Source organism: Denticeps clupeoides, chromosome 14 (genome assembly GCF_900700375.1).
Source record: "Denticeps clupeoides chromosome 14, fDenClu1.1, whole genome shotgun sequence".
NCBI lineage: Eukaryota > Metazoa > Chordata > Actinopteri > Clupeiformes > Denticipitidae > Denticeps > Denticeps clupeoides.
Genome location: NC_041720.1, coordinates 2,622,183 through 2,649,038, shown reverse-complemented (window position 1 = coordinate 2,649,038; position 26,856 = coordinate 2,622,183). Strand labels below are relative to the sequence as shown.

At 47.6% G+C, this 26,856-nt stretch overlaps 1 protein-coding gene across 2 annotated transcripts in view; it reads left to right on the top strand.

The window, feature by feature from the left end:
- The first annotated feature begins 1,078 nt into the window (after positions 1-1,078).
- bach2b (BTB and CNC homology 1, basic leucine zipper transcription factor 2b) overlaps positions 1,079-26,856 on the top strand; it is a 65,003-nt gene continuing 39,225 nt past the window's right edge. For both annotated transcript variants that reach the window (XM_029002662.1, XM_029002659.1), the window contains exon 1: positions 1,079-1,317. The gene's annotated coding sequence lies outside the window, so the exon portion shown is untranslated. The remainder of the gene's footprint in view (positions 1,318-26,856) is intronic.

The following is a 26,856-nucleotide window of genomic DNA, read 5'->3' as shown; positions in this document are numbered from 1 at the left end:
TTCTACAATATTAGTAATAGTACTAGAAACAAAAATTCCAGGGGGAAATTTTGATGGGTCTGTCCGGGCATTGGTCACAGCTGCGGGCATGTTATTTGTAAAATGGGAATTCTTTAATGTGGTACTGCCTTCGGACTGACCACTCCGTTGTTTCTTTACGTTTGACGGTCTTCGCGTGGCGGTCTTTAACGTAAGACATGTTCTTTTTTGCCATTCTCAGCACAATAATAAATGGTCTGTCTTTCTGACAGACCCAATTATACAACATTTTATGGTGGCATTATTAATATTTTAGTAGCAGAAAGATGTAGTGAGGTTACAGTGTACCTCAACTTTGTGTTAGTACTCTAATATAAGTATATAGCAGCATTATTGGTAGTAGCCTAGTGGGTAACACACTCGCGTATGAACCAGAGGACCCAGGTTCAAATCCCGCTTACTACCATTGTGTCCCTGAGCAGGACACTTAACCCTAAATTGCTCCAGGGGGGGGCTGTCCCTGTAACTACTGATTGTAAATCGCTCTGGATAAGGGCGTCTGATAAATGCTGTAAATGTAAATGTAAAATGTAAATTATTATTTTCTTCATGGTTGTGTTTGTTATTATGATGTTATTGTGTTATTACTCAGCTGTAATAATCAGAATCGCGTTTATAGGCCTATGAACCAGAAGACCCAGGTTCGAACCCCACTTACTACCATCGTGTCCCCGAGCAAGACACTCCAGGGGGGGACTGTCCCTGTAACTACTGATTGCAAGTCGCTCTGGATAAGGGCGTCTGGTAAATGCTGTAAATGTAAAACGACGACATTACACGAAATTAAAAAAAAAAATCTCATTTGTGGCGATTTTATCGTACTTTGCAGCGTTACATATTGACACCGTGAACGGTGACGTGTGCACATTTCCAGGACGCACGGCGATCACCATGACGCGCCCGCGCGCTCCCGCGCGATGTTGTGAATGGGGGCCCGGGGGGGTGGGAGGTGGGGTGGGGGGGGTGACGTCATCGCGCGAATGTCAACAGTGCGGCGCGCGCGCGCGAGCGAGTAGGCGTTCCGTCCGAGCGGAGCGAGCAGCGGAGAGACGCCGCGGAGGAGAAGAAGCAGAAGAAGAAGAAGAAGAAGAAGAAGGAGGCGGAGGAGGAGGAGAAGAAGAAGAGGAAGAGGAGCCCCCACGCGGACCCCCCCTGCAGCCCGGCGGCCTTTAAACTGCGGGGACGTCACCATGTGAAGAGAAAAGCTGGAGCGACGACAGCAGCAGAAGCGACGCGACGTTCGGCCGGATTACGGGCACCGAGAGGCGCGGCGTGAAGGTCGGTGGCGCGCTTTCCTGCTCCCGCTGCGGCTCGCGTCGTGCGTGGAGGAGCGGGGGTCTGTCACTTCCACGGACTTCGGCCGCGAGTGGGCAGGGCAGCGTGGCGTTCTGCGTCGCGTAGCAGTCCCACTCGTGCAGTTATCGAAGCGGCTTTATTGCAGTCGTTTGTTTTCTTTCTATTTTTTAACTGGAGCACACACACACACACACACACACACACACACAGGCAGCACAGTAGCCCCGTGCATCCTCCACCCCCTCCACTAATCCACGGGAAATCAGCAGAATATTTGCTGTGTAAGGGACCCGCGGTCCCGCCGCAGCGCCGGAATGTCACGCCGCTCCGTTTCCAACGAGAAGTCGGGGCTTTTGCACGATTTAAAACGACTTGCTTTAAATCTCCCGGTCCCTCTTTCTCTGTTCATACAGGAAATACAGAAAACAGACATATATACATACATATGTGTGTGTTTATGTATGTATATATATACACACATGCGCGTCTATATACGTTTATGTATATATGTGTGTGTGTGTGTGCATTTATATATGCGTGTATGTGTGTGCGTGTTTATGTGTGTATTTATATATATATGTGTGTGTGTATATGTATGCGTGTGTGCGTGTATATGTGTGTATTTATATATATGTGTGTGTGTGTGCGTGTATATGTATGCGTGTGTGTGTGTGTGTGTGTGTGTGTGTGTGTGTGCGGTGGATGACTCGGCGCCTTTTGTTTTCGCCGCTGCAGAAAACAGCCCACGCAGGACGTCTATCGTGGACGCGAACGCGGTCCAATCAGCAGCAGCAACAACAGCAGCAGTAATAAATAAACACCACTCCTTAGTAAATAGTAATAACATGTAAATAAAGGTCCGAGCGCGGCGGGTGATGCAGCACTTCTCCACATTCCTTTGTCTCCGCGCTTTCTCGCCGGTGATGAAATATGACGCGCGGCGCGGAGGGAAAACAGAAAAACAACCGCCGGCCATTGTCCCCGTTATGTCCCCCGAAATGTCCACTTTACACACGCGTGCTCGGTGCGGCTCCTTCGTCGCTCGTCAGCTCGCCGATAGTTTTTTTTTTTTTTTTTAATTATTTTTAATTTTTCGATCCGTTCCCGCCAAATAAAAACGAGCGCCGCACTTTTCGCGGGTTCTTTTTTTTTTTTTTTTTTTTTGGTTCTTATTGCTGCCGCAATGTTGGTTGAGCCCACTGGACCCCGTGTTCAGTGGCCGTGGGGTCGTGGGGGAGAACGAATTTGAGCTAAAAAAAAAAAATAAAAACCTCTTCTCCCCCCCCCCAGCACACACGTTCCCACAGCTCTCCCACGTCAGCAGATAGGCATGCTTGACATGGCTCCAGCTCCGGCTCCGGCTCCAGGCTCGGAGGGACGAGCCGGGCCTGGGACGGGAGGCCGAGGGGGGCTTTTGTTTCCCCGACTCTCGGCTCAGATGCTGAGAGCTGGCGTTGCCGCGTCCCACGGGCGGCAGAGAAAAGAAGGAGGCCACGCCACCGGAGAGGGACTGAAGACCGATTTCTGTCTGTCCCCTTGTCCCCTTGTTGTCGCCTTTCGGCGAAAGTCGGTGCGAGATCGCCCTCCGTCACCGCCGGTTTCAGGAAGGTCACGAAGGTTCTGCCGTCTCTGGGGGTCAACAACAACAGCGGCGGGAACCAGGAAGTCTCAGGGCGGGACTGGGGAAGCGTTACGTTACGAAGGAAAGGGAAACGCCGCCACGACGTAATGTTTCCACCTCTACAAAGGTCCAGAACTCCAGGTGGACGTACTGGGATTCCGTTGTGATGTTCGACTTGTCCATTTACCTTTACCTTATCCAGAGCGACTTACAACCAGTAGTTACAGGGACAGTCCCCCCTGGAGACACTCAGGCTTCAGTGTCTAGCTCAGGGACACAATGGTTGTAAGTGGGGTTTGAGCCTGGGTCTTCTGGTTCATAGACGAGTGTGTTACCCACCAGGCTACTAGAACCCCCGAAACGGCATATGGACCCTGCGGATTGAATTCTCGATTAATATCAGACTCTTCAGTGGACAAACAGACATCATGTGGACTATTTTTTGCGTAGAGAATGTCCTCGAAAGACGATTTCGCTGCGGCAATCTGGGCAAATTCCAATTTTCGCGTCGCCGTCTCGTGTTGTGTCGGCTCCAATTGTGCAAACTTTACCAAAACCCGACTGCATGTAAATATTCGGAAATAAAACGCTTCGCAGCGCTCATTTAATGGCGTGGCGGAACATTTCGGTGCTGCACCATATGTGAGCGAATTCGTTACGGGTTCATTGTGCAAAACCGATTGGCACAATACACGCTGCGCTATTTATAATTCAGATTGTCCCGAAAACAACATTCCGAAGAGGCGTTTTTACGAAACGGACGACCGACAAACTGCCCATTTAGATTGTCAGGGACTTTAAAAAGTCTGTCGAATGCAGTTAGTTAGGGTGGTAGTAACACGCTCTTTACCAAAAACACAACACTCGTCTGTGACCCAGAAGACCCGGGTTCGAATCCCGCTTTCTACCATCATGTCCCTGAGCAGGACACTTAACCCTGAGTGTCTCCAGGGGGGGACTGTCCCTGTAACTACTGACTGTAAGTCGCTCTGGATAAGGGCGTCTGGTAAATGCTGTAAATACCTGCCGTTGGCGCACGTTCGAGAAATTCCCTCCAGGTTTTCCCGAACGGTCCTCCATGGCCTAGTAGGCTGCTAGCCGGCGGTCAGCCTTTATCTCGATTGTGAAATTTGTGTTTATTTTACGCTTTTTGTCTCGTAAAAACCGGGAGCGATCTGGAAACACGCCGGCCCAAGCCCGAGAGAACACCGCGGAACATAAACCTCGCTCGGTCGACGATGACGGATCAAATGGCATAAATGCAAAACATGGCTTTTTATTCCCATTCGCTCATTTGTGCCTCGTTTCTTTTAGAACGGCGAAGGTAAATGTGCTGTTTTAGTAAGAATTTCTCTGCACCCTTAAGGGGCAGTGGTGTCCTAGCGGTCCCGTAATCAGAAGGTTGCCGATCCGGCAAGTTGCCACTGAGCAAAGCACCGTCCCCACACACTGCTCCCCGGGCGCCTGTCACGGCCGCCCACTGCTCACCGAGGGTGATGGGTTAAATACAGAGGACACATTTCACCGTGTGCACCGTGTGCTGTGCTGCTCTGTATCACAAGTGACAAATCACTTCACTCTTATTTTGATTTTATTCCAGCCGTTTTTCTCCTCTTAAATCGAATTTATTATGTAGTAAAGAGGAATGCGAATGAAAGGTGTTTTCTGCTCCAGCCGGCTGCGTCTGTGGGTGATTTGAATCCTTGTTTGCTGTTGCCTTGCTGCCTTGTTCAGCGGCCATGCATGTGACGGCCGTGTCGCACGTGAGTTAGCGAGATTGATCGTTTTAATCGTTGCCGTAGGAGGCAGGGCCGGGTTTGCCGAAGTTCTGCAGCAGCTCCCCGCTTTGTTAGTCTGGGACCTGTTGGAACAGCGGGCGGAACGCGTGCCGCTTGTGTTGATCTCGGGAGATAAGGGGGAGTCTGCGTCAGCGGCGGCGAAAGGGCTGAGGGACGCGGCCACCTGTCAGCGTTCCGCTGTACAGCTGCTGAGTCACATGTGGAGCTCGAGTAGAGAACCACACACACACACACACACACACACACACACACGTCGCTCATGCATGCATTCACACACATTCTCCCTCATATGCAAACGTATTAATTCACATTAGTCACAAGGTCCTAAACTTAAACAGGATAATACGACAGGTGGTATGTGCCAAAAACACTGTGTAAATAGCATAATAATATAATGATAGCTGTTAACTATTCAGAACATAACTATTTGTAGATTCTCACATACTAATTGATGCTGAAAACTGATACAAACATTTACATTTACGGCATTTACCAGGCGCCCTTATCAAGAGCGACTTACAATCAGTAGTTACAGGGACAGTCCCCCCCTGGAGACACTCAGGGTTAAGTGTCTTGCTCAGGGACACGATGGTAGTAAGTGGGAGTTGAACCTGGGTCTTCTGGTTCATAGGCGAGTGTGTTACCCCACTAGGCTACTGCCACCCTATTTAGCGATTAACATTGGTATCGATACTTAAGTTCCCGTTCTGCATCTGCCGGTACATTGAAATCTCTGACAGACAGTTTTCTTTTTTTTTTTTATTTAGTTTTTATTGACATTCTGTATCAATTGTTGTCTTAAGTATTAATCACAAAGTATCAACATGAATGTCTGTTTTCCAGAAATAAATAGATAAATAAAGCTAACAAAACAAAAACGAACAACTTGAACACTTAGGGAGTGAAGTATGGTTACTGCTACATATACAACATATTATTGTGACAGACAATTTTCAACAGGCGTTGCAGCGGGCAGCCCCCTCGCCCAACTACCTGGAGGACCCTACGTTTACATGAAAGACACTTTAAACATAATTCCGCAGCGCCATGCTTGTAAAAAGCAAGAGCGCTGTCTGAAAGTATTTCAGATGTTCAGATGTTTTCAGATGAAGGATGTGGACCAGTTTGCGAGAAGCGCTTCAAAGTTGTCGCCGTCAGAGCGAGCAGCACGACAAATTTAGTGCAGCACTTATGAATTATACATGTTTCGACAGGGGTAAAGTTGTTCAATGCGAATATTTTAATTGCCACTGTCAAGCAATTCTGTTGAAGTAAGTTAACTATAAGAATGGCTCTGTCTTCGTCTCTCTCTCCGCATTTTACACTTATTTTTCCCTCCCGCGGCATGAGAAGCGAGGAATGCTTTTTTGTTTGGCTCAGAAACATTACATTTTTTATTTTATTCATTTATTTATTCGTCCATTAATTTTTTATCTATTTATTTTTTCATTTTCTTTATACTACATTTCTTTATGTAGTGTGTGTGTGTGTGTGTGTGTGTGTGTGTGTGTGTGTGTGTGTGTGTGTGTGTGTGTATATATATATATATATATATATATATATATATATGTGGCGTTCTGGTTTTAAAAGTACCCCTGTAGCATCAAAAAAAGAGTTTGAAATTTCAGTATCATGGCAAACTTAGTCTATAGGCACCCTGATCAAGGATATTCAAACTAATGATGGTGTGTATCATTTCCACCTACATTGACTCTCTCGTTCATATCCATTCGCATTGAAGCACTCACTATGTCTCTTAGTTATGTGCCATATATTTCAGATTTACGATTGATTCAGTTTTGATGACCTTAGTCAGAGGTGGATTTAATTTTTTATTTTATTTTTTTTACTTTGCTACAGTTCATCAACGTTCGAGCGCCTAGACACTCCTCCGCCATCCCTCTTTCTCATATTAAATAAAGAACAAAGGTGGGGTGTCGTTAAATGGGACAGGCGATGTGCAGATTCATACGGCAGTAATATTTATAGACGGGTAAAGCATGGCTGCTGTTGACTGCGTTGTGTCCGCATTCCAACGGGTATTCCAATGGGGTTTAGCCGTCCATACTTTAGCGCCGTGCCATATTTTTCAGCCACGTTGCTTAGCCCACCGGCGCATACGCCCCGCATGCTGCATGCTGCATGCTGCGCTGCACCAAGATCTAGGAAACCTGTGAGGGAGGACAAGAGCGTCGCTGGCTTCTGGCGGCACAGATGAGCCACACACACCACATGTTAATATTAGAATCAGTCTAAATTTACCCGAAACAGTTTGCAGGGCAGTGAAGCGGAGATGGTCATCGGCCATGGTGGAAAATACTGTATTGTTGATAAAAGTGCAGTCAAAATGGCCCTTTTGTAACTTTAGCCATATATGATTTATTTGTTCCTACATTCGTTCTGAAATATTTTTAATTAGATTAGATTATTCCATTAATAAACACAACGGAATGTGCAAACTGAGCTATGAAATAGAGGAATTAAATTAGCAATACCAATTTGCAATTGGATATAATAAAATAACGAATACTTAAGTTAATAACGTTTTTTACTAAATGAAGTAGATAATGAACTAATTGCAAAATCAATATATATCCATTAGCAATGATTTGTCCGGCTTTAGTAGCTATAGGGCAGCAAATCTGTGTTATTTTTATTAGATTTTATTTTAAGTTTCTAAAAGAAAAAAACATTTTTTTTCGATGCAATCTCTGAGTGTTAGCGATAATGTTAGAATAATGATAGAATCACATTAATATGGAGAGAAACATAAACGTAGCAGGACATGACATGATTTGACATAGCACACGATGTAAAAAAGGAAATAACCTTTTATACATGCCACTTCATCACTTGCAGATAATACACCTTACGCAGGTTGGTCCTGAATATTTACTGCTGCCGAGCTGCCGCGTCTTTTCTCCTCCGCTCTGAGGACCCAGGCCAACGTACCAGCGTTTGCCCGGGCCTCGGCAGGAAATGAACGTCACCTCGGCGGAGTCCCGAGCTCAGGCCCTTCCTGGCAAGGTCCCTCCGACCCCTCCCATCTTTCCAGGACCGCTGGGAGCAGCAGTCACTCAAGTACACAAGAGTGGAAGGTATTTAAAACAATCAGCGGATTCCTGGTAAGAGGGTGAGGTCACTGCCTCGGAGCGAGGAGGGCGGGGGGATGGTCGCGCTGAGAGGCGTCGGCCGGAGCGATGGAGGGAGGGAGGGAGCGGGGACGACCCCTTGGCAGCCTGTTGTTGTTGTCCGGCTCCGGCCACCGCTCCTCCAGAGTGCCGTTTCCATCATGCTGGGCGCGGGACGTCAGGCGAAGGACAGAACGGAGGTTCTCCAGCACTCTACATTTCAGGATCAATCACTTTTCACGAAGGACTGAATGAAGATTGTGGCTTCTTTTTTCACAAATGTGAAAAACTGCCTCGTCAATACTGGATGATTTGGATGAACCCGATGATTTGTTGGGTTAACTTAATTCAATTATGACACCTATTTCCACACATTTAAATTGTGCTATTTGAAGGCAGGCAAATAGGACCCTTCAGTTTGGTCTATTTAGTTTCAAATAGCATCATTCAAATGTGTGGAAATAGGTGTCATAATTGAATTTAGTTAACCCAGCCAATCATTTTTTTGAGTGCACCATTATATTTATCACTCATGGATGCATCACAATAGATAGATAGATAGATAGATAGATAGATAGATAGATAGATAGATTGTCATTGTCACAACCAGCAACGTGGGATATTAGCTGATAAAGTGATTACTGTTCCCCCATCAGCTCAGGTTCAAGTGATTACAGGACGTAATATGAATTTGCGAAGCGGCTGTTCGGTATTTTAGAAGCAGTGGAGTGTAGAAGGTGCGGTTGTTATTCTGCAGCTGAAGATGCTGCCTGTCTCGCGCGTTAGAGTGTGTGTGTGTGTGTGTGTGTGTGTGTGCGCGCGCTTGCATCCTGTGAGACCAGCACAGGTGCTTGTGAGGAGAGTTGAAGGTGGGCGTGGAAGAGCAGAGGCGCGTTTGCCCACTTCCTGTGCCATGTAACCTGTTCCCGTCGGTTCTCATTGGTCCACGTTCGTTTCATGTGGCTCCCTCGCTTGTGCACGCGCTGCTTTTTCTGTGCAACAGGCAGCTTTTTACTGCAACGTCAAATTGCCCCGAGCTGCAGACAGACGTGTTTATGTGGCATTCTGTGCGTGTGGCAGATTTGGGGTTTTAGGGGTGAGTGTGTGTTAGTGGGAGTCCTCGGAATGCCGGCTCTCCTGCGCAGGATTGCTCGGTGTGCGGCCGAAAGTTCCCAAACCTGAGGTGGACCCCGGTGGAGGTGCGAGCGAAGCAGATCTGCCCCCTGTCCCCACCCCGGACAGCTTCATGTGCCGGCGGTCACGCGTGGACCATCAATCCAGCGCGCAAGAATTCATGAGGAATTCCCAACTTTCATCTCAGCTCTGCCATGTTGATTCAGCTCGCACGGTTTAAGTCTCCTTCAGGACTGACCTGAAATAACCCTTGGAAAGTTTACCAGCTTTTCCGTTCACGCTCAGAAATGTGGAGGCAGATTAAAACAGCAATTTTTTCCCCCTTTGTTTTAATCTAACTTTATCCACGTTACACATTTTACAGGAATAGGCATCAAACCACGACTATGCAGTTTTATTCATGAATAAAAAAAAGTACATATTCTAATACACTCCTTGTGTAATGCATGCAGCATGCAGTGCACTGGGGGAAAAAACGGATTTATGTATGTATGTATGTATTTATTTATTTGTTCTTTTGCATAAATTCTCAGGTCACCGAGCCTTTTCCTGTGTAATAAATGGGAGTCTTTAAGAACGCTTGCTCTCTTATGATGCATAAAAGGTCAAAGATAATGCACAAAGTTTATTTGACAACCAATATTGATAGAGAGAAGGGCAAGTCTCGAAATGCTGGAACTCGTGACCTTTGTTTGAGTTCCTCCAGGGCAAATATTGCTGTTTACTTTGAGTGCGAGCAGAAAAATGGCTACGTTGACGTAGTCCCGTTCCGTTCTTGTTGCTCAGCTTATATAATGCGAGTTATGCGTGGAGTTATTGGTTATAATACACCATTGTTGTTGTTCGCGTGGCGAGCACTTTCTTCGGTTTGCTCAAACTTTAATTCATCATTTCAAATGTATTAATCATAGTTCAATCAGCCCTTTTGTTCACAGTCCAATAATATACATGCCTTTTGGAAGAGCATAAACATATATTAAACTAATTATAAACTTCTAAACTAATTTAAAGAATAATTTGTATAAATGTAAGTTCTCTTACATTAGACAAATACTGAGGAAAAAATGCAATATATAGTGAAAATGTGCAGTGCTGTATGTGTAAAAGTTTAATATTAATTTCATATTAATTCATAGTAATAACCAATTTCATGTGATCACACTGTGATAGTCTAAATACAGAATCTCTTTGCGTTTTCGCCCTTTTTGTTGTCTATTCTAACATTTCTATTTAATAAGTACATCATACAGCATATTTTTCTCTTGTTATACTTATTAATTTTGTAACACAGTGGCTATTATAATAAAATGTGATATCGTTTGATGCAAATGACCTAATAGTTACTAGTAGTTAATTTTTTTGTAGTCAAGCTTTTACTGAGATGCACGGAACTGGTTCTTTATTGGGACTTTTCGCAGCACATTTCGGTCGTTTGTGGTAGGATTGATGCACCGTCACTGGTCGTTGCCGGTGGTGAACACGAGGCAGCGAGGAGGAAGTCGGGCTGAGAAGATCTGGCAGTGAGTGAGTGAGGGGCGGGGCAGAAGACGTTTGTGCCAATAACACCTTTCTTGAAGGAGGGTGGTGGCGGGTGGGTGTGTGTGTGTGTGGGGGGGGGGGGTCCGGCCATGTACCAATCAGCGCACCCCCACAGAGACACGACACAGAACCAAACGCCCGGAGCCGCCGGCTCCGAGGCTCAGACGTCAGTCAGCCCCGGCCCCGCGCACAATGCAGCAGACCAGTGTAAGTGTAACTTTCGCTTTTAACACCAACTTTCACTTTTTTTTTACCCCCCGCGCCTGCTTCACGTATTTAATGACGTATTTAATTACAATTTTTACACTTAGGAAAATTTGAACGTTTTCGAGCTGTGACTAAACAATAGGGTGGTCCCCATGTTTAACGTGCCGGCGTCAATGCGTAGCTAATGTGCATTTTCAAATATTGGACGAAGAAAAAAAAAGGGCTTCCTCTGTCACTTCCTCTGCAGGTGCTCTTATTTGCTGTCTTAATGCAGTTTGCGCTGGTGGAGAAAAGGTCGGCCTGCCTAGACGCCCCGAATTAGCGGCCCCCTTCCAACATTCAGCCCCTCGATTCTCTTCATTAATGGGTGTAGTGGGCGGGGTCGCGCGTGCAAAAGTCAAACTGGCGTCCTGGCGTCGTTAGTGGCCTTATTACGCGGCACAATGGGCCGCTCTGTGCGGCCCGCGTTTAGTCTCATGGTTCGCGGCGCAAGGCTTAAGGTTAATGCCGCAGTTAATGCCGCCGTGGCCGGTGCTGTGGGGCATGTGGCAGCTTAGCCCTGGCAGTCGGGCCGGCAGGAAGAAAGTCCTCAGTGTGGCGAAGGGTCAGGAGGGCACCGAGTCACCGGGAGGATGCCGGCTGTGTTCCTTTACTTATTTAGTTGCTGCATTTGCAGAGCAAGGAACTTGATAACTATGCAAAGTGGTGATTATACCGTATTTAATTGTTTATTGTCAGTTATTTATACCTTTATTTACACATTTGCACAAGTATGTTTTCGTATGTTTTATAGATACATTGGCTTGCCACATGAAATCAGGTTTACCCTACATATGTGTTCATTTCGTCTTCAGACTCGTGCACCAATTTTTTTACTTTTTACACTGACTTCACTCATTTGCACACCTCAACCCTACGTGTTACACATATTTTATGTTTTATGTTTAAAAACATAAAAGTGTAATATTTGGCTATGTTTGCAATATTTGCATATTGGTTCTTTGTATACTTGCAATATTTGCAATACTGTGGTCTGTAGCGGTCGCTAAAAGCATTTGACTGCATATCATACCGTGTATGACTGTGTACGTGACAAATGAAATTTTGAATTTGAATTTGAATTTGAATTTGAGAGGTGCCTCGAGGTCCGGTGTTGTATATTTTACCTTGAGGAACATTAATGGACGACAACGCCCCATTTTTGCCAGTGTGATTGCGAGTGAATGCATGCTAATGCTGAACGCAGTTGCCGTGTGGTCGTAAGGCCATCTGGGTTCTGCAGCATACGTTTCGGGAGGCGATGAAGCAGAAATGGTGGACGCATGGGTTCTGCGCCCCCAAAAACTGAACTACTGAGTCAACCCATGCGAGCGGCCGACCCTTTTATTGCCAGGGAAGCATGTGACTCGGCTGCAGATGTTCCGGCGTTTTAAGTGACAGCGCACTGTACCCACGGACTGGCCCGTCTGGCTCCCATGATGCACCTCTCTGCAGCGAGGGGCGGGGGGCTGGGTGAAAGAGGCCTTTGTTCCTTCCTCTCCGTGGCATGTTGCGTGCACTTAGAACGAGTGGGAAGGAACTCGGCCCATTCTGCATTTGGAATGCGTGTGAATGCGTGGATTGTGTGGAGTGGAGGGGCAGGGGGCTGCCTGCATCTTTTGTCTTCCCTCTGTGTCTTGCCTGCAAATTTTTACACCAGTTCAGCATCAACTTTAGGCTCAATTTTAATATCCGAAGATAAGGAGGGTCTGGAAATTATTGCAAAGTGTCAATAGGGTCAGTCATGTGAAGGAAAATTTTCTCAACGTTCGACACAGAATTTTGCATGCACACTGAGATGCGCAAACAAGGAGAAAAATAAAACTGTAATGGTCCCAATGTAATGAGAAAAATAAATCTGTAAAGTTTTTATTATGCATTGTGGAAAATGTTTTTAAAAATTACGCCTTTATAGTGTTACTTGCAGGCCACCGGAGATCTATATATGCTTTTTTATGGTTTGGGCACGGTGTTACTGATTCCAGTTCTGCTTATTGGTTCTCAGTCAGGATGTCAATATGGTTGCCCAAACATTTATGCCAATTCTGGGTCTGAACTGTCCACCTCTGTGTATTATAAAACTGGCACAAACTACACCAGAAAACCAGAACCGTGAACCAGTGGGCCGCATGGAGAAGGGAATGGGTGGCGGCAGGACATGCAAAGTTGAAGCCCCGCCCACTTCTTCTATTAGTCGTTGGGTCATATTTATATTTATATATTTAACAGTTTATTGTGAGCGTTCAGTTGTATTCCATCAGAAGTCTTTACAGATGACACAACTGAAAATGCAACTGATTGCAGAATCAAAATTTCAATTCTAGAACTGTGGGATTGTTTTTTTCCAAATTGTGAAGTGAAGTGATTGTCATTGTGATACACAGCAGCACAGCACACGGTGCACTCAGTGAAATTTGTCCTCTGCATTTAACCCATCACCCTTGGTGAGCAGTGGGCAGCCATGACAGGCGCCCGGGGAGCAGTGTGTGGGGACCTTCTGATTACGGGGCCGCTTCCTTAACCGCTAGGCCACCACTGGGGCTTTCCTTGGGAAAACCTTGTCTTGTAAAACTTTGTGAACCCCCTGCCTACAGCACTAATTTACAGTCATCTTTAGTAGGAAATTAAAGATTGCTGTGTGCTTCGCATTGGTAGCTGTGGATTAATTCCGTTTGAGTAAGTGTATATTTTATGTGACGGTAATCCGTAGTGGGTAAAGTCAGCACTGCAACGCAAACGCAGACGTCCCCGGTCCCCTATAAACTCAGAAGCGGGTAGATGTTCAGTATTCCTCACTTTTTCCCCACGTCAATGGCTCATTTTATAGCATGAGTCAGTGTTCCTTGTTTGCGGGCCTCAGAATGACTTGTGTGAGACCACCTCCGGAGTGTGAATCAGACGCCTGATCCATTGAACCCGGCACTCCGCTAAGTCCTGAAAAAACAGGCACATTCAGCTCTTTCTCTGCGCCGCGCGCATTCTTCCTGCTGAAAAGCCCTTGATTGATTAAGTCACACAGGGAAAGAGTTGCTCTCCTCCAGCGGAGATTCTCCACACATGATGTAATGTGTTGATGCTCTCAAACCAGCCAAATCTACATTTGAAGAAAGAAAGAAGGAAAGAAAGGAGGGAAAAAGAAAAAAAAAATGGTGCAAATAGGCATCCTGTAGTGCAACAATTACGGAAGGCATGCAGGTTCCCAGTTTTTCAAAAGTACACAATTATGTGTTGTTACAGCAAATCATTATTTCCATGCAAATTAGTTGTGGAAAATGTTTCCTTGGTTTTGGTTAAATTCGTTAAAAATCTTCTTTTTTTTTTTTTCAAACTAATGTCCATATGTTGGAAAAGCAAAATCTGAGCGAATGTCTGTTAAGCTGACTGACGACTCGATTAATAATCATACGGGCAATGTGAACAATGTGAAATACAGCTTTGCACGGGAGGGAGGGTGAATATTAACATTACGTTAATCGAATTCTTGTGCAATAGAGCTGGTTTTGGAACCAGTATAGAGTGATTTGATTAGAAAACACGTTTTTTCCCCAAACTGTTTTAAAGTGGACGTCGTTCTTTGATTTATCATCACTCAGTGACACAGATATCATGCTCGCATAACAGTGCACCGTCTCATCTGTTGCCCGTTTTGTGACGCCATGGCTATCGTGTGGCAGGATTCACTGCTCATCACAGGTGACTTTGATGATACGCCGTGATTAATTCTACTGAATTAAATTTTTATTTGAGAGAGGAACACTCAGCAGTGAGAAGCAGAACAAAACCGATTCAGTGTGCATGGATGGCTTCGGTTTTCCCAATTTTCTTGTAATCGGAGTATTGTGTAAAAAAGCAGCCATTAATTGAGCGCTTATAATTTTTTTGCATGATATAAACATATTTATTCACCTAAAAACGATCTAAGTATGTACTGGATGGGTGAAAAACAATGATACAATAGGGAAAACATTGCATGAATTGCATATTAAACTTTAAGAAAGTGCTTGGGTTCAAATGTAAACAAAAAAAAACATTTTTGTACAAAACAAAGATAATTATTTTACATTATAATAGTTATTACACTGCTTCACATTTAAGATCAACATTTTTAAAATGTATAAAATAAAACAAGATTGAGAAGACCCAAAATGTTGTGCCCGCTTGCGTAATTTTTAATTCTTCAGTCTTCAACATCCAAATCAAAACCACACATGATTGTCAGCTTCTGTTTGTTATTCTCTCTTCGAGCAGGCGGGAAACCAATCCACTACCACGAGTGTAAATGAATATGCCTGTAGGATGCCCATGATGGAAAAAAAATGGACAATTCTAGAAAGTCGTTCCCCCGGCTTTGTTCCGCTTGAAACTTAACTCTTGGAGTCGAATTACGTAATTTTTTGGAGGACTGTGGCTGTGTTGACTGTCTTGTTAGCAGTCAGCAGGTGACACGTACAGCAGTCAAAATTCATTTACATTATTTACATTATTTATCAGACGCCCTTATCCAGAGCGACGTACAATCAGTTACAGGGACAGTCTCCCTGGAGCAACTTAAGGTTAAGTGTCTTGCTCAGGGACACAATGGTAGTAAGTGGGATTTGAACCCAGGTCTCCTGGTTCACAGGCGAGTGTCTTACCCACTAGGCTACTACCACCCTCAAAATTCATCAGAAAGCTTGGCTTTGCTTTGCCCAGGCACCGATATCGGAGAACTTTATGCCATTCCGCGTTTTACAATGGATACGATTTTATTAGATCTAGCGAATCTGTCCGCGTATTTTTCACGAAAATCATGGGCCCTATAGATGAGAATCAAGTCTCATGCGGCCCCAGTCGGACAAGAGAATGGACTCGGCAGGGTTTGGTAAGTAGATCCTGCCTGATGTATAATGCATGTTTCCTGATCTGCATGTAATACGCTGTAAGCGTGGAAGTGATAAGTCAGGTGACCCGTAGCTTCGGTGTAATCGGAAGGGGCCGGGTCGTTTCGGCCTGTGATGAGCGCCACGCACCGTTGGAGGCCGGGCTTCACCGCCGGGTGTGTAAGCCGAGTGCGGCCCTCACCGTATCGCCCTCCCATGGCAGGGTTCTATTTTTGTCCAGACTATATCACGTATCGCCTCACACCACTCTGGTCTTTTGTTAACCGAGAGCGGGGTATTTTGAGCCGCTATCGGGTGTCCACCAAAACGAGAGATGCGGCGGGACTTCTCAGCTCGTCTGCCACCTAACTCCCATTGAAGGGTGGTTGAAGAGTTCGGAGTCTTTGGACCTTGCAACAAGGGTCAGACAGGTGTTGATGTGGAGACATGTTGGAACTCAGCTAATGGAAGATTTGTGGAATATCGCAAAAGCATTCCTAACATTCTGTGTGTTAAGGATATGTTTATGAGACGTAAGATGCTTTGCAAACGGCGATATAATCGACACCGAACAGCTGGTTGAGCCGGATCAGCTCACAAATCATCTGTTGGTTTCAAACTGAATAAGGAGAGACAACCTTACAAAATGTTTTTGGTTGAAAACAGCTCAGAGTTCCTGTACTTGCTGTTTGATGCCATGTAAAATGATGCCATGCACCATTCGTACAGCATTACATTAATGTTTATGCACTTGACATAACGTTCCCACAACCTTTCTACAATGCCCTTCACTATCCCAGAATTCCTGAAGGTCCCAGGATGCTGAAGTTATTCAAAATAGTGTTCCCATAACCTAAAGGGAACCTTATGAAAACACACGCAGAACTAGGAACATTGGGGTATCCAGGCTCGGATTCAGGCAGCTCCGCTGCACTGCGGACCCACTTCAGATAGGAACCAGATGGCAGGCTGGAACACCCATGCAGACCTCTTAGGTGCTGAGCATATGGTAAACAGCTATGGAATATTTTAAAGCAAATCAGAACTTTGCGCTGCCGCCACGTGCGTTGCCAGTTCTGCTCGGTGTGTATTTGTACTGTATTACAATACCATACTCGTGGTACAAAACTATACTTGCCGCAGCATGCAGAACATTCTCAATATTTCTTTGAATCCAAGTGTTTTGAGACATGTTTACATTTTAGAAGAAACCTAACGGCTCAAAACAGGGTCATTGGAGGCCTAGCGGTTGAGGAAGCGGCCCCGTAATCAGAAGGTTGCCGGTTCGAATCCTGATACACCAAGGTGCCACTGAGGTGCACCGTCCCCACACACTGCTCCCCTGTCACGGCTGCCCTTTGCTCACCAAGGGTCATGGTTAAATACAGAGGACACGTGTCACTGTGTCACCGTGTGCTGTGCTGCAGTGTTTCCTTTCACCCTTTTTTCACTATGGCAATAAATATGAGGTTGTGTATTAAACTGATACACAATACTCTTCAAAGCTTTGGTGCCGGCATTTCACACTCTTGGCTTCTCTTTGCTCATGCATAAAAATTAATGCCAGTTGTGTAATAATGATCAATTTGTGAGCGTGTGGAATGTAAATGCGAAGTAGGGCTCTAAATCTTGGTGGTAAATGGTGATATGATCATTTGATTTGTAATTCTCGCCCACCGTCGTCAGGTGATGCCTTTTAGTTATCGCGAGATATACGGATGCTGAGGAGGTGAAACGGAGGCCATAATCTGGTGATTATGTTTTAAACCCTTGCGTTTCCTGCATGCTCAGACCGATTACAGCTCTAACGAAACGTATTTAGGGTTTGTCGCTGTATTGAAGTGACTTGTGTTTTATGACTGGGTGCTAGTAGCCTAGTGGGTAACACACTCGCCTATGAACCAGAAGACCCAGGTTCAAATCCCATTTACTACCATCGTGTCCCTGAGTGTCTCCAGGGTGGGGACTGTCCCTGTAACTACTGATTGTAAGTCGCTGTGGATAAGGGCGTCTGGTAAATGCTGTAACTGTAAATGTAAATGATCGCAGTTCTAAACTCCTCTCTGGCTCGTTCGGGTGATCTTGTTGCCAGGTCTTTCACTCCGGTTGCCAGGTCTGTTTGCGGTTCTGTCTGGAGACTCTTTCGTCTTGTGTAAGTTTATGAAGGGAAAGCGATTCGGAAGGCGAGGCGGAGTGGCAGCAGAGGAATTCCCTCTCACTCCACGTCCGTGTCGCATCCTCCCGCCCCTCCTGGTAAAATCCCTTCTCACCGCCTCCCACCTCCATGGTGGCCCCTCCCCTTTCTTCCCCCGGCCTCCTCGCTCGCTGTTGGGGAAAAAGGGAACATTTGTTTCAGGAATGCGAACGCTCTCAGCCGTGCCTGGCATTAGAACATCTTTGTTTCCGGAAAAAAGAGGGGGTCCCTGAGACGCCGCGGGCATTTTTAAGGGAGAGTAAGGGGTGGTTGTGTGTGTGTGTGTGGGGGGGGGTGTGTGGAAGGCCCACCGGCTTCATTCATCTGCCTGTCGCCCACCCACCCCCCCGCCGCACTTTCTTTTATTTTTAGCCAAATCCATCAGGGCTGACAAGCGGGTAATTTGAGCCAGCGTGAGGGCAGCGCTTCGGGTCCCCTCCACAAAGTCGTTCTCCTCTCCCCTCCTGGGAACGGCTCCGCACCCCGACTTCGGCTCCCCGGCCCCCCGGGACCTGTCGAGTCATGCGAGCTCGTGCACGCGGAGACACCGCAGCCGGTGAAAGTCTGTCCTGGGGTCTCCGGCCAGGCCATTTTTCTTACGGTAACGTCTGCTGGCCGTGACGGGGAGGGGGGTCCGCCAGCCAGCCGCTGCGCCCCTGAGACCGAGCGGTCAAGCGTCAAAAAAACCCCCCGAAAAAACGGCGGCGCAGCTGAAACAAAAGCCACAGGAAAGAGGCAAGTTGTGACCGTTGTGGCCTTCGCATGATTCGCAGATGGATGGATTTTCACCCCTCCCCCACCCCCACCGACACCCGAATGGTTTGAGTTCAGTGCCCGCTAGACAAATATGGATTTGGCATTCGGCTGTGCCGCGGTGAACGGAGGGCTGATAACCCCCGAGGTGTTTTTTTGCGCAACGCTAGTAGTTCGCCGGTGTCACGTTGCCTCATAATCCCGTCTCGCGCCGGCACGCAGATTTCACACCGATAAGCGCGAAAACGCAGCTCGTCCACTAAAAATACCCCGCCTCGTGCGAAAGTGGCCCCGAAAGAAGTAGGGGTTTCTCGGAGCGCGGCGTGGCCATCTATAGACGCTGCCGCGCTCCGGTGACCCGGTGACCCGGGGGCCGGGTCCCAGATGGGGACCACATAGAACCCCGTGCGGCGAGTGAAAGAGGCTAAGCGGCTCCTGTGTGCAGTACTTTGTTGAGTGAGTAATCATGTACTTTACGCCGCATTCCATTTGCATGCAATAAATCTGCGGTTTTCTACACAAGTATGCAGTTCGTTCGTTAAAATTGACTAGCAATTAATGTGTGATAAATCATATGCTGTGCATTATTTAGTATAAATGTTATATAGCCTCTATAAGGGCATTTTACTGTTATTCACAGTAAAATAGAAGACAAGAGACCTTAAATCAGCATTTTTTTGCAACGAGTTGATTACGTACATGCATGCATTTCGTGTTGTAAATTACAGAGCCACTTTCCAGGTAAATTTGTATTGCAGAATTCAGTGTTATTAATGTACATTTTTTTTTTATTGCCGATTGCAACCTCGCGCAACTCTTGCAAAAAGCCATGGAACACTGAGCTCCGATGAACTCGGCCCAATCCCGCGTTTTCACCCGTCGCTGTTTTGCTAAAAGTGAATTATTGACGAGGTCGGGAGGAGCAACCGCTGGGAGTCCACGATCTCTCCCGGCACTCTAATCACTCTGTACCGCGACCATGGCTCCAGACCATCCGGTCCAGCTTTCCGCGGGTGAAGCTGCAGGTTGAGAGGAAGGGTGCCCTCTTGATCATGCTCATGTTGGGATGATTTCGGGTGGCGCCATCTGTTTCTGCAATGGCCGTTAATTGCCGATGACTTCATACCATCAGCAGTGAGTGGATGATGGGATTTTTTTTTGATCAGTGGGTAAATGGCGTTTTAATTGTTAAAATGCATCACTTGCTTTCCCTTCATCGTTGGGTTGAAAATAAAGCATCTGCACTGCAACTGCGATCACTATTTTGATAATGGAACTTATACTCTGTAATAATTTAAATCACTCTAAATCACACGGGAATATAAAAAAAGTTTTTTAATTGAGATTTAACCTTAAGATTTGCCCTGAACCCTGTGAAGAGTCAAGGCTTCTAAGAAAGCTGGAATTTTTATTTATTCATGTTCTATTATGCAATTCAGGAGGCGGGCCTCCTGAGCTCGTAGCTTCCTACGAGGCGATCCTGATAGGCGGTCCCGGCGGACGGTCAGCTGGCAGGAGCGCCGGTGATGAAGTGCTGGAGGTGCAGCTAACGAGTCCTGCAATTTGGGATCCATTAGGGGCGCAGCTCTGGCCCACTGTGATCCTGTCAGCGGCATTTTAATTTCCTTCCTGTGCATTAGCTCCTTTGTGCATATATTTAGTGCACGCGGCACAATAAATCACATATTGATCACTATAACTAATACAAATATTATAAATTGCAAATATATTAAAAATGTGGAACAAATCACTTTGCGTGGCACTTAGTGACATGTACCAAGTGACATTTAGTGCTCTATTACATGGACTCAAGATGGTTAAAAATATAAAGTGGACGTGCTAATTTCTCAACGATCCGTACACGCGCCGCCACATGAACCGGCGTTTAGTAAAAAAAAAAAAAAAACACCCAAGGATTTTCCTCGGGGAATCCAGGTTTAGCTTCACTTGGGCTCTGCAGCTAATCACGCATGCTGATCTGTGGCCCGGGCTGAAGACGGCTTTTGATGCGTGCAAAACTCCTGCTTTCCCCGGGGAAACCTGGGTGCTGCATCCGATGCACGCGGGAAAGGTAATTTTACTCTTTTTTTTTTTTTTTTTTTTTCTTCCGCAGGAACCATCCGAACTCTTTAGATGGAGCTTTCCCGTTTCACTCCACTTCGTTTGAAGGGGACGCCTATTAGCTCCTGGATGCTGGGTGCTACATAGATCCTCTAATCTCGCTTCAGTTAGGTCACTGTGCTCCAAGATTGAATTCCAGCTCTTGATCTGAATACCCATCGCCATGGTTACCATGATGTGGGGCGGTTGCCAACGGACTACTTAAGAATTCTCCCGACTGCGTCGGCAGGCTGTTGCGTTCGCGCGCTAATCGCCTCCGGTCCCCCTCCGTCTTTTTCTGTGGTCCGTTTCTGCCCCTCTGTCGGCCCCTTAATAGAAGACTGGAGGCCTGTGCGGTCGCCAAGCGGTTTGCAATCAAAGGGGTGCAGCCACCTTTTCTCCTGACTCGGCGAAACATTTCAATGGGAATGTTCCCCGGACATTCCCGTTTTCCTGACACCCATTCGCTGAAATGGAAATGGAAGGAAGCGTTTCCTTGGTAGTCGCCTATGAACCAGGAGTCCCAGGTTCAAACCCCACTACTCTCCTGGTAAATTACATTAACATTTACAGCATGTACCAGACGCCCTTATCCAGAGCGACTTACAGTCAGTAGTGACAGGGACAGTCCCACCCTGGAGACACTCAGGGTTAAGTGTCTTGCTCAGGGACACAATGGTAGTAAGTGGGATTTGAACCTGGGTCTTCTGGTTCACAGGCGAGTGTGTTACCCACTAGGCTCGTGTCCCTGAGCAAGACACTTGACCCTGAGTGTGTCCAGGGGGGACTTTCTGATTGGCTGTGACACTCAAGGTGCCCTTCCGGAAACAGAAATACTTTTGAGTTGTAGAACATCTTTCTGGAGGTTGGCACCTCACCTACCGTACCAGCGATACGCCGCGGTCATGCAAATTCCCACCAGTCCCACCCCACTTTCGGAAGTGCAGCAGACGTGCCCACGTTTGGCGCGGCGCAAAAAAACAACCCTTCAAAAGATCTGCTCGCCCATCTGGGTGAAGTGATTAGCGGAGACCCGGGCAGATGGTGCCGCGGACAGATTCCTCGTGGCTTCGGGGGCGTGGTAATCTGCATGCACCTCTTGACAGGCTCGCCGGGCCCCCATTATTGTTTTTGGCAGGGCCCAAAGGCTCGGTCCTTGTCCACTTCCCCTTGTTCCCTGCAGCGGCGCGCGCGGGACGCGTCCCGCCGCAGCCCGGCGCGTAGCCGGCGCTCCGGAGTGGCCCAAGGAAGGCCGGAAAACAGCCCCGTCCCTGCCATTCTCCCCCTCCCCCAGCCCCGCCGCACCCCGCCCCCCATCGCCGATCGACTCTCAAGCTGCTAATGCCTGGGCTTTCTGGCCACCGGCAAAACAAGCAGCCCCCTCCCGGCCCCCTCACGCACTGTTTACGCGCCGCCGCCGGTCCGCGTCCGGGTCAGGACCGGCGGCGGCCGATAAAAATAGACAACCGAAAGGCCTAATCTGTGTCGCGGATCGGCCGTAAATCACAGCGTCCGCGGACAAAGGCCGCAGACGGGGGAGAGGCGTAATCGGACCGCTCGCCGCCTCGCACTCTGATAGGCGCGGCGCCCCGACGCCCACCGACCCCCCCCGGCCGCCCTGCCGCGTCTTTTTTAAACCCCAACAATCTGGTCCTTGACCTTCACAGCCACTCCTCTCACGGCACGTCTGGAATGGCCCGCGGGGCCACGTCCCGGTCCCGTCCCTGCACTACCTTCACCATTACATTACCATTACGTTTTATATTTTATCTAATTTTATGTTAGATTTTCACGTATTTCTTAAACGTACATATTTGGTGCTATAATTTGAAAGTGAAGTGAAAGTGAAGTGATTGTCACTTGTGATGCACAGCAGCACAGCACACCCTGCAGACGGTAAAGTGTGTCCTCTGCATTTAGTGTGTCCTTGGTGAGCAGTGGGCAGCCATGACAGCAGTGTGTGGGGACGGGGCTTTTGACCTTCTGATTACGGGGCCGCTTCCTTAACGGCTAGGCCCACTGGCCCAGTGGTTTGATTCTTAAAGGGGACTTTTTTTATAGGTTTTACTGGTTATAATGGACTCCCCATGGCTGGTTTTGGTTAAGACCATGTGCCGTACATCACCCCAAAAGACTCTTTATGAGACCCCCCCCCCCATCGCTGTTTGCGAAAGGCTCATGCCGGAACAAACACGGTCGGGGCCGCCGTGCCGCGCAGTCGATATTAGACGGAAGTTACTTGGGCTCAGAAGTGGTGCACCTGCCGGAGAGAGCGAGCGAGGGGAGAGATGGGGAGGAGAGGGACGATTAATCGCCCGTCTTCGTCTCCCTCGGCTGACTGCCGCTTATCCATGACTCTGCAGGAATGTGCTGCACCTGTCCGAGGCACTTTTAACCGGGAGCAAAAATGTCGGCAATCTAATTTGATCGGTCAGCCGCTGAGCCTGAATGGACAGAATTATGTTTTGAATGAAACCAAGGCTGTCATGGCTGCTCGCTGCTCACTGAGGTGACGGTTCAATACAGAGGACACGTTTCACCGTGTCACCGCGTGCTGTGCTGCAGTGTTTCACAATGTTTCAAAACCAATCATTTTTGCTTTAAATTGTGGGTGCAGTACCACTGGTTGCCACCATACTTCATGCTTATACCTGCCAAATTCTGGAGTGGGCCGAACACTTCCGTCTGTAGTTCTTTTACACTGGCGTCGATGCTGAACAATCCAACCTGGCAACGCGTTTTACTGCAGGGTTTAATGCATGAATGCAGTGTGTCGTGTTGGACTGCCGGTGTGCTGTGAGCGCCAGTTAATGGCATCAGGCCCTATAGAGCCGCCCTGTTCGTCTGCAAGCGAAAGTTGCAATTATGGGGAGAAAATTGACAGGATGTGGTAACTGGAGACGTGCCTATGTATAGATGGAGAAGGTGGCGAGGTGTAGGTCTTCCAGCTCGGTGTTAAGTTGGTTCTTTGTGTTTAATTAACACCAGAGAACTGTTAAGCCGGCGTTAGCGAGTGCAGGTTCTCTGTGCATAATGGCTGTGTTGCCAGTTCTGAATGAATGGATTCATGTGAAATAAAAAGAGGAAAATATATATGTATATATATATATATATATATATGATGAATTTAATGTTTTTTTTTTTTTTTAGAGAATGTTGTTAGTAAATGTCTGGGCGTTTTTATTAGGCACCGCAATAAAAAAAAATTCTGATCTTTCACGCCTTTAACATGCATTTAACATGCAATCTGTCTCTGGGTATGAACAGCATGAAGGATGCAGGCATGCATTTGTGTGCAATTAATGCAATTAATATGCATTCCTTTTTTCAGATCAGGTCTTACTTTGGTGTTGTTTTTTTAAATGGTTGACTTCGCTTTTTCCATGTACGTTACATGAATTCTCATTGCCGGAGGGTTCCTGTAACTTCAGGCCGTTGTGCTGCAAAGCGGAGAGGACACTCTACCGTGGTATTACACTAGTAACCGAGCCGCCGGGGACGATCAGGCGTGCCCTGCGTTGTTTTTATTTTGGTTTTGCATGTGTGTCTATCTCTCTCACACACACACACACACACACACACAGAGTCACACTCTCACACACGCGCTGGAAAGTAGGTCAGCGAGTGGCCGAGGTAAAGAATGAGCCAGCAGTTTAGCGGCTCGCCCCAGAGAGAGGCCGCCTCCAGCTTCAGGAAGCTCGTTGCAGGGAGAACGTTTAAACACCGAGTTCCTGTTCGACATCTGTTTCCACCGAGCCCGGCAGACCGGCCCCTCTCTCTCTCTCTCTCTCTCTCTCTCTCTCTCTCGATGGCAGGCAGTCAGGAGGGTCGACCCGCGGAGAAGAACGACGCGCCGTAGGCCAGCGTAGGAGGGCCTCAGCCGCTCCGTGACCTCTCCCCACACCCTCCCGAAAACAAAAAACCAGAAAAAAATGTCTGATGACGCTCCTGCGCGCTGAGCCCGCGCCCAGAATAACGAAGGGCTCCGAGATAAACATCGGGCGAGACGGGTCCGTACAGATACGGCCGGCCTGCCAGACGAAGCAGCCCGCGGCCCGTGAATAATTAACCAGGTGGATATCGAGAGAGAGAGAGAGAGAAGTGGGAAAATATGCAGCAGTCTCCAGCGTTTCGCACGTCTAATTGTTCGCCGCGGCTGATTGATTGCGTTGCGGCAATTAGGCGCCTCGCCGAATTCTTTTTTTTTTTCGTCCCCGTTTCCAGATAAACATCGAGCGGGGCCGTAATTAAAACCTGTCCGCGTATAAATCACGCGGCTCGACGTGCAGCCTGATCCAAAGCATCTTTTCTTTAAATTGATCCATTGAAAAAAATTGCTCCGGATCGTCGCTGTTTCGTAACGCATTTCCTAACGTTCGCACCTTCCTGAGACCGAGGGGGTTCTTTCTGCCGGTTGCCCCGTCTCAACACTTCGCGGGATTATTTACATTGACGGTAATTTTAGAAGACCTGGGTGGTAGTAGCCTAGTGGGTAACACACTCGCCTATGAACCAGAAGTCCCAGGTTCAAACCCCACTTACTACCATCGTGTCCCTGAACAAGACACTTAACCCTGAGTGTCTCCAGGGGGGGACTGTCCCTGTAAATACTGACCGTAAGTCGCTCTGGATAAGGGTATCTGGTAAATGCTGTAAAATAGTAGTAGTTCCAGTAGTTCCTGGAGACACTCAGGGTTAAGGGACACAATGGTAGTAAGTGGGGTTTGAACCCGGGACTTTGTGCTCTTCGGCTCCACTAGGCCACTTCCACCCCTTATCGGTCCGTCCCATTTGCGGCTTGGCCTTTTTTTTCTGGATTCCTCCCCACTCGCACGTGCCCGCGAGGGCTATCCGCCGGGTTATTTTTAGCCCCGGCTTGGGTGTCGGGACGAACAGCGAACGAGACGCACCGTAGCGCGGACGAAACCGTATACCGGGCGTAGAGGGCGGGCCTGACGTCAGGGTGCGGAGGGGCCGGCAATCTGCGGCGGAGACCCACCTTTTCTTCTTACGAGAAACCAGACTCCAAAAGACCTGTACACGAAAAAAAAGAATGAGGCCACGTTCTTCAAAAAGATTTCTTAGAACCACGCGGCCCGCCTGGTTTCACTTTCACTGCTGCGCAGTCGTGTTTTTATCAAGTGTGAGACTGGGAGGTCCACCTCTACGTACCATCCGACCTCTACAACTCATACAAAATGCAGCAGCACGACTGATCTTCAACCTTCCCAAGTTCTCCACACCGCCCCTCTGCTACGTTCCCTCCACTGATGCTGGCCTACAAAGCCAAACATGGAGCAGCACCATCCTACCTCACAGCCCTTATTACACCTCGCACTGCACCTGGTATACTCCGAGCCTCCAGTACTGCTCGCCTGGTCCCTCCATCTCTGAAGGTAAAAGGAAGACGCTCATCTAGACTCTTCTCCGTCTTGGCCCCTCGGTGGTGGAATGAACTTCCAGCTCAGTCACTGAGCACCTTCACACGGCAGCTCAACACCTTCCTCTTTAGAGAATATTTAGATGAACTTGGAACCTTCTTCTCGTCTGACTTCTGTATAGAAACTAGAACAGAGTGAATAAAAAGATTGTATTCATAGTTGGGGGTCCTAGTGAACCAGAACCGATCACTTCATCCATGGTAACATGGAAGCACCTTGTAAGTCGCTCTGGATACGGGCGTCTGCCTAACGCCTTAAATGTAAATGTACATGTTAATGGGAGGACTTTTCTTGCGTGGTCTGGACCCCTGGCTTCGGCGGGGCCCGAGTGTCGCCGGCGTTAGACGTTCCTCGCACGTTCTCCCACTTTCCTCTCCCAGAGACTCTCTTACAGGTTTTTCTTTTGCGGAAAATGCTGGGGGCAAGGCCCAGCTCACGTTTCCACATTAATGTCTCTCTCTCTCTCTCTCTCTCTCTCTCTCTGTATTTAATTACGTTTTTTTTTTTTTTTTTCCTTTTTCGTTACTCACGACTTGGAGTGAGTCAGAGTTTCCATGCATGAGGCGTTTGTAGCTGGCGAGGATCCTTCTGGTCGCGTTAAATCGCCTCTGCCCCCGACACTTCGCTTCCCCCCCGGAAGGGAACATCGTTCCGTTTAATGTGCGGCCCGAGATGTCGCGCGGCGATATTAAAAAACGGCGCGA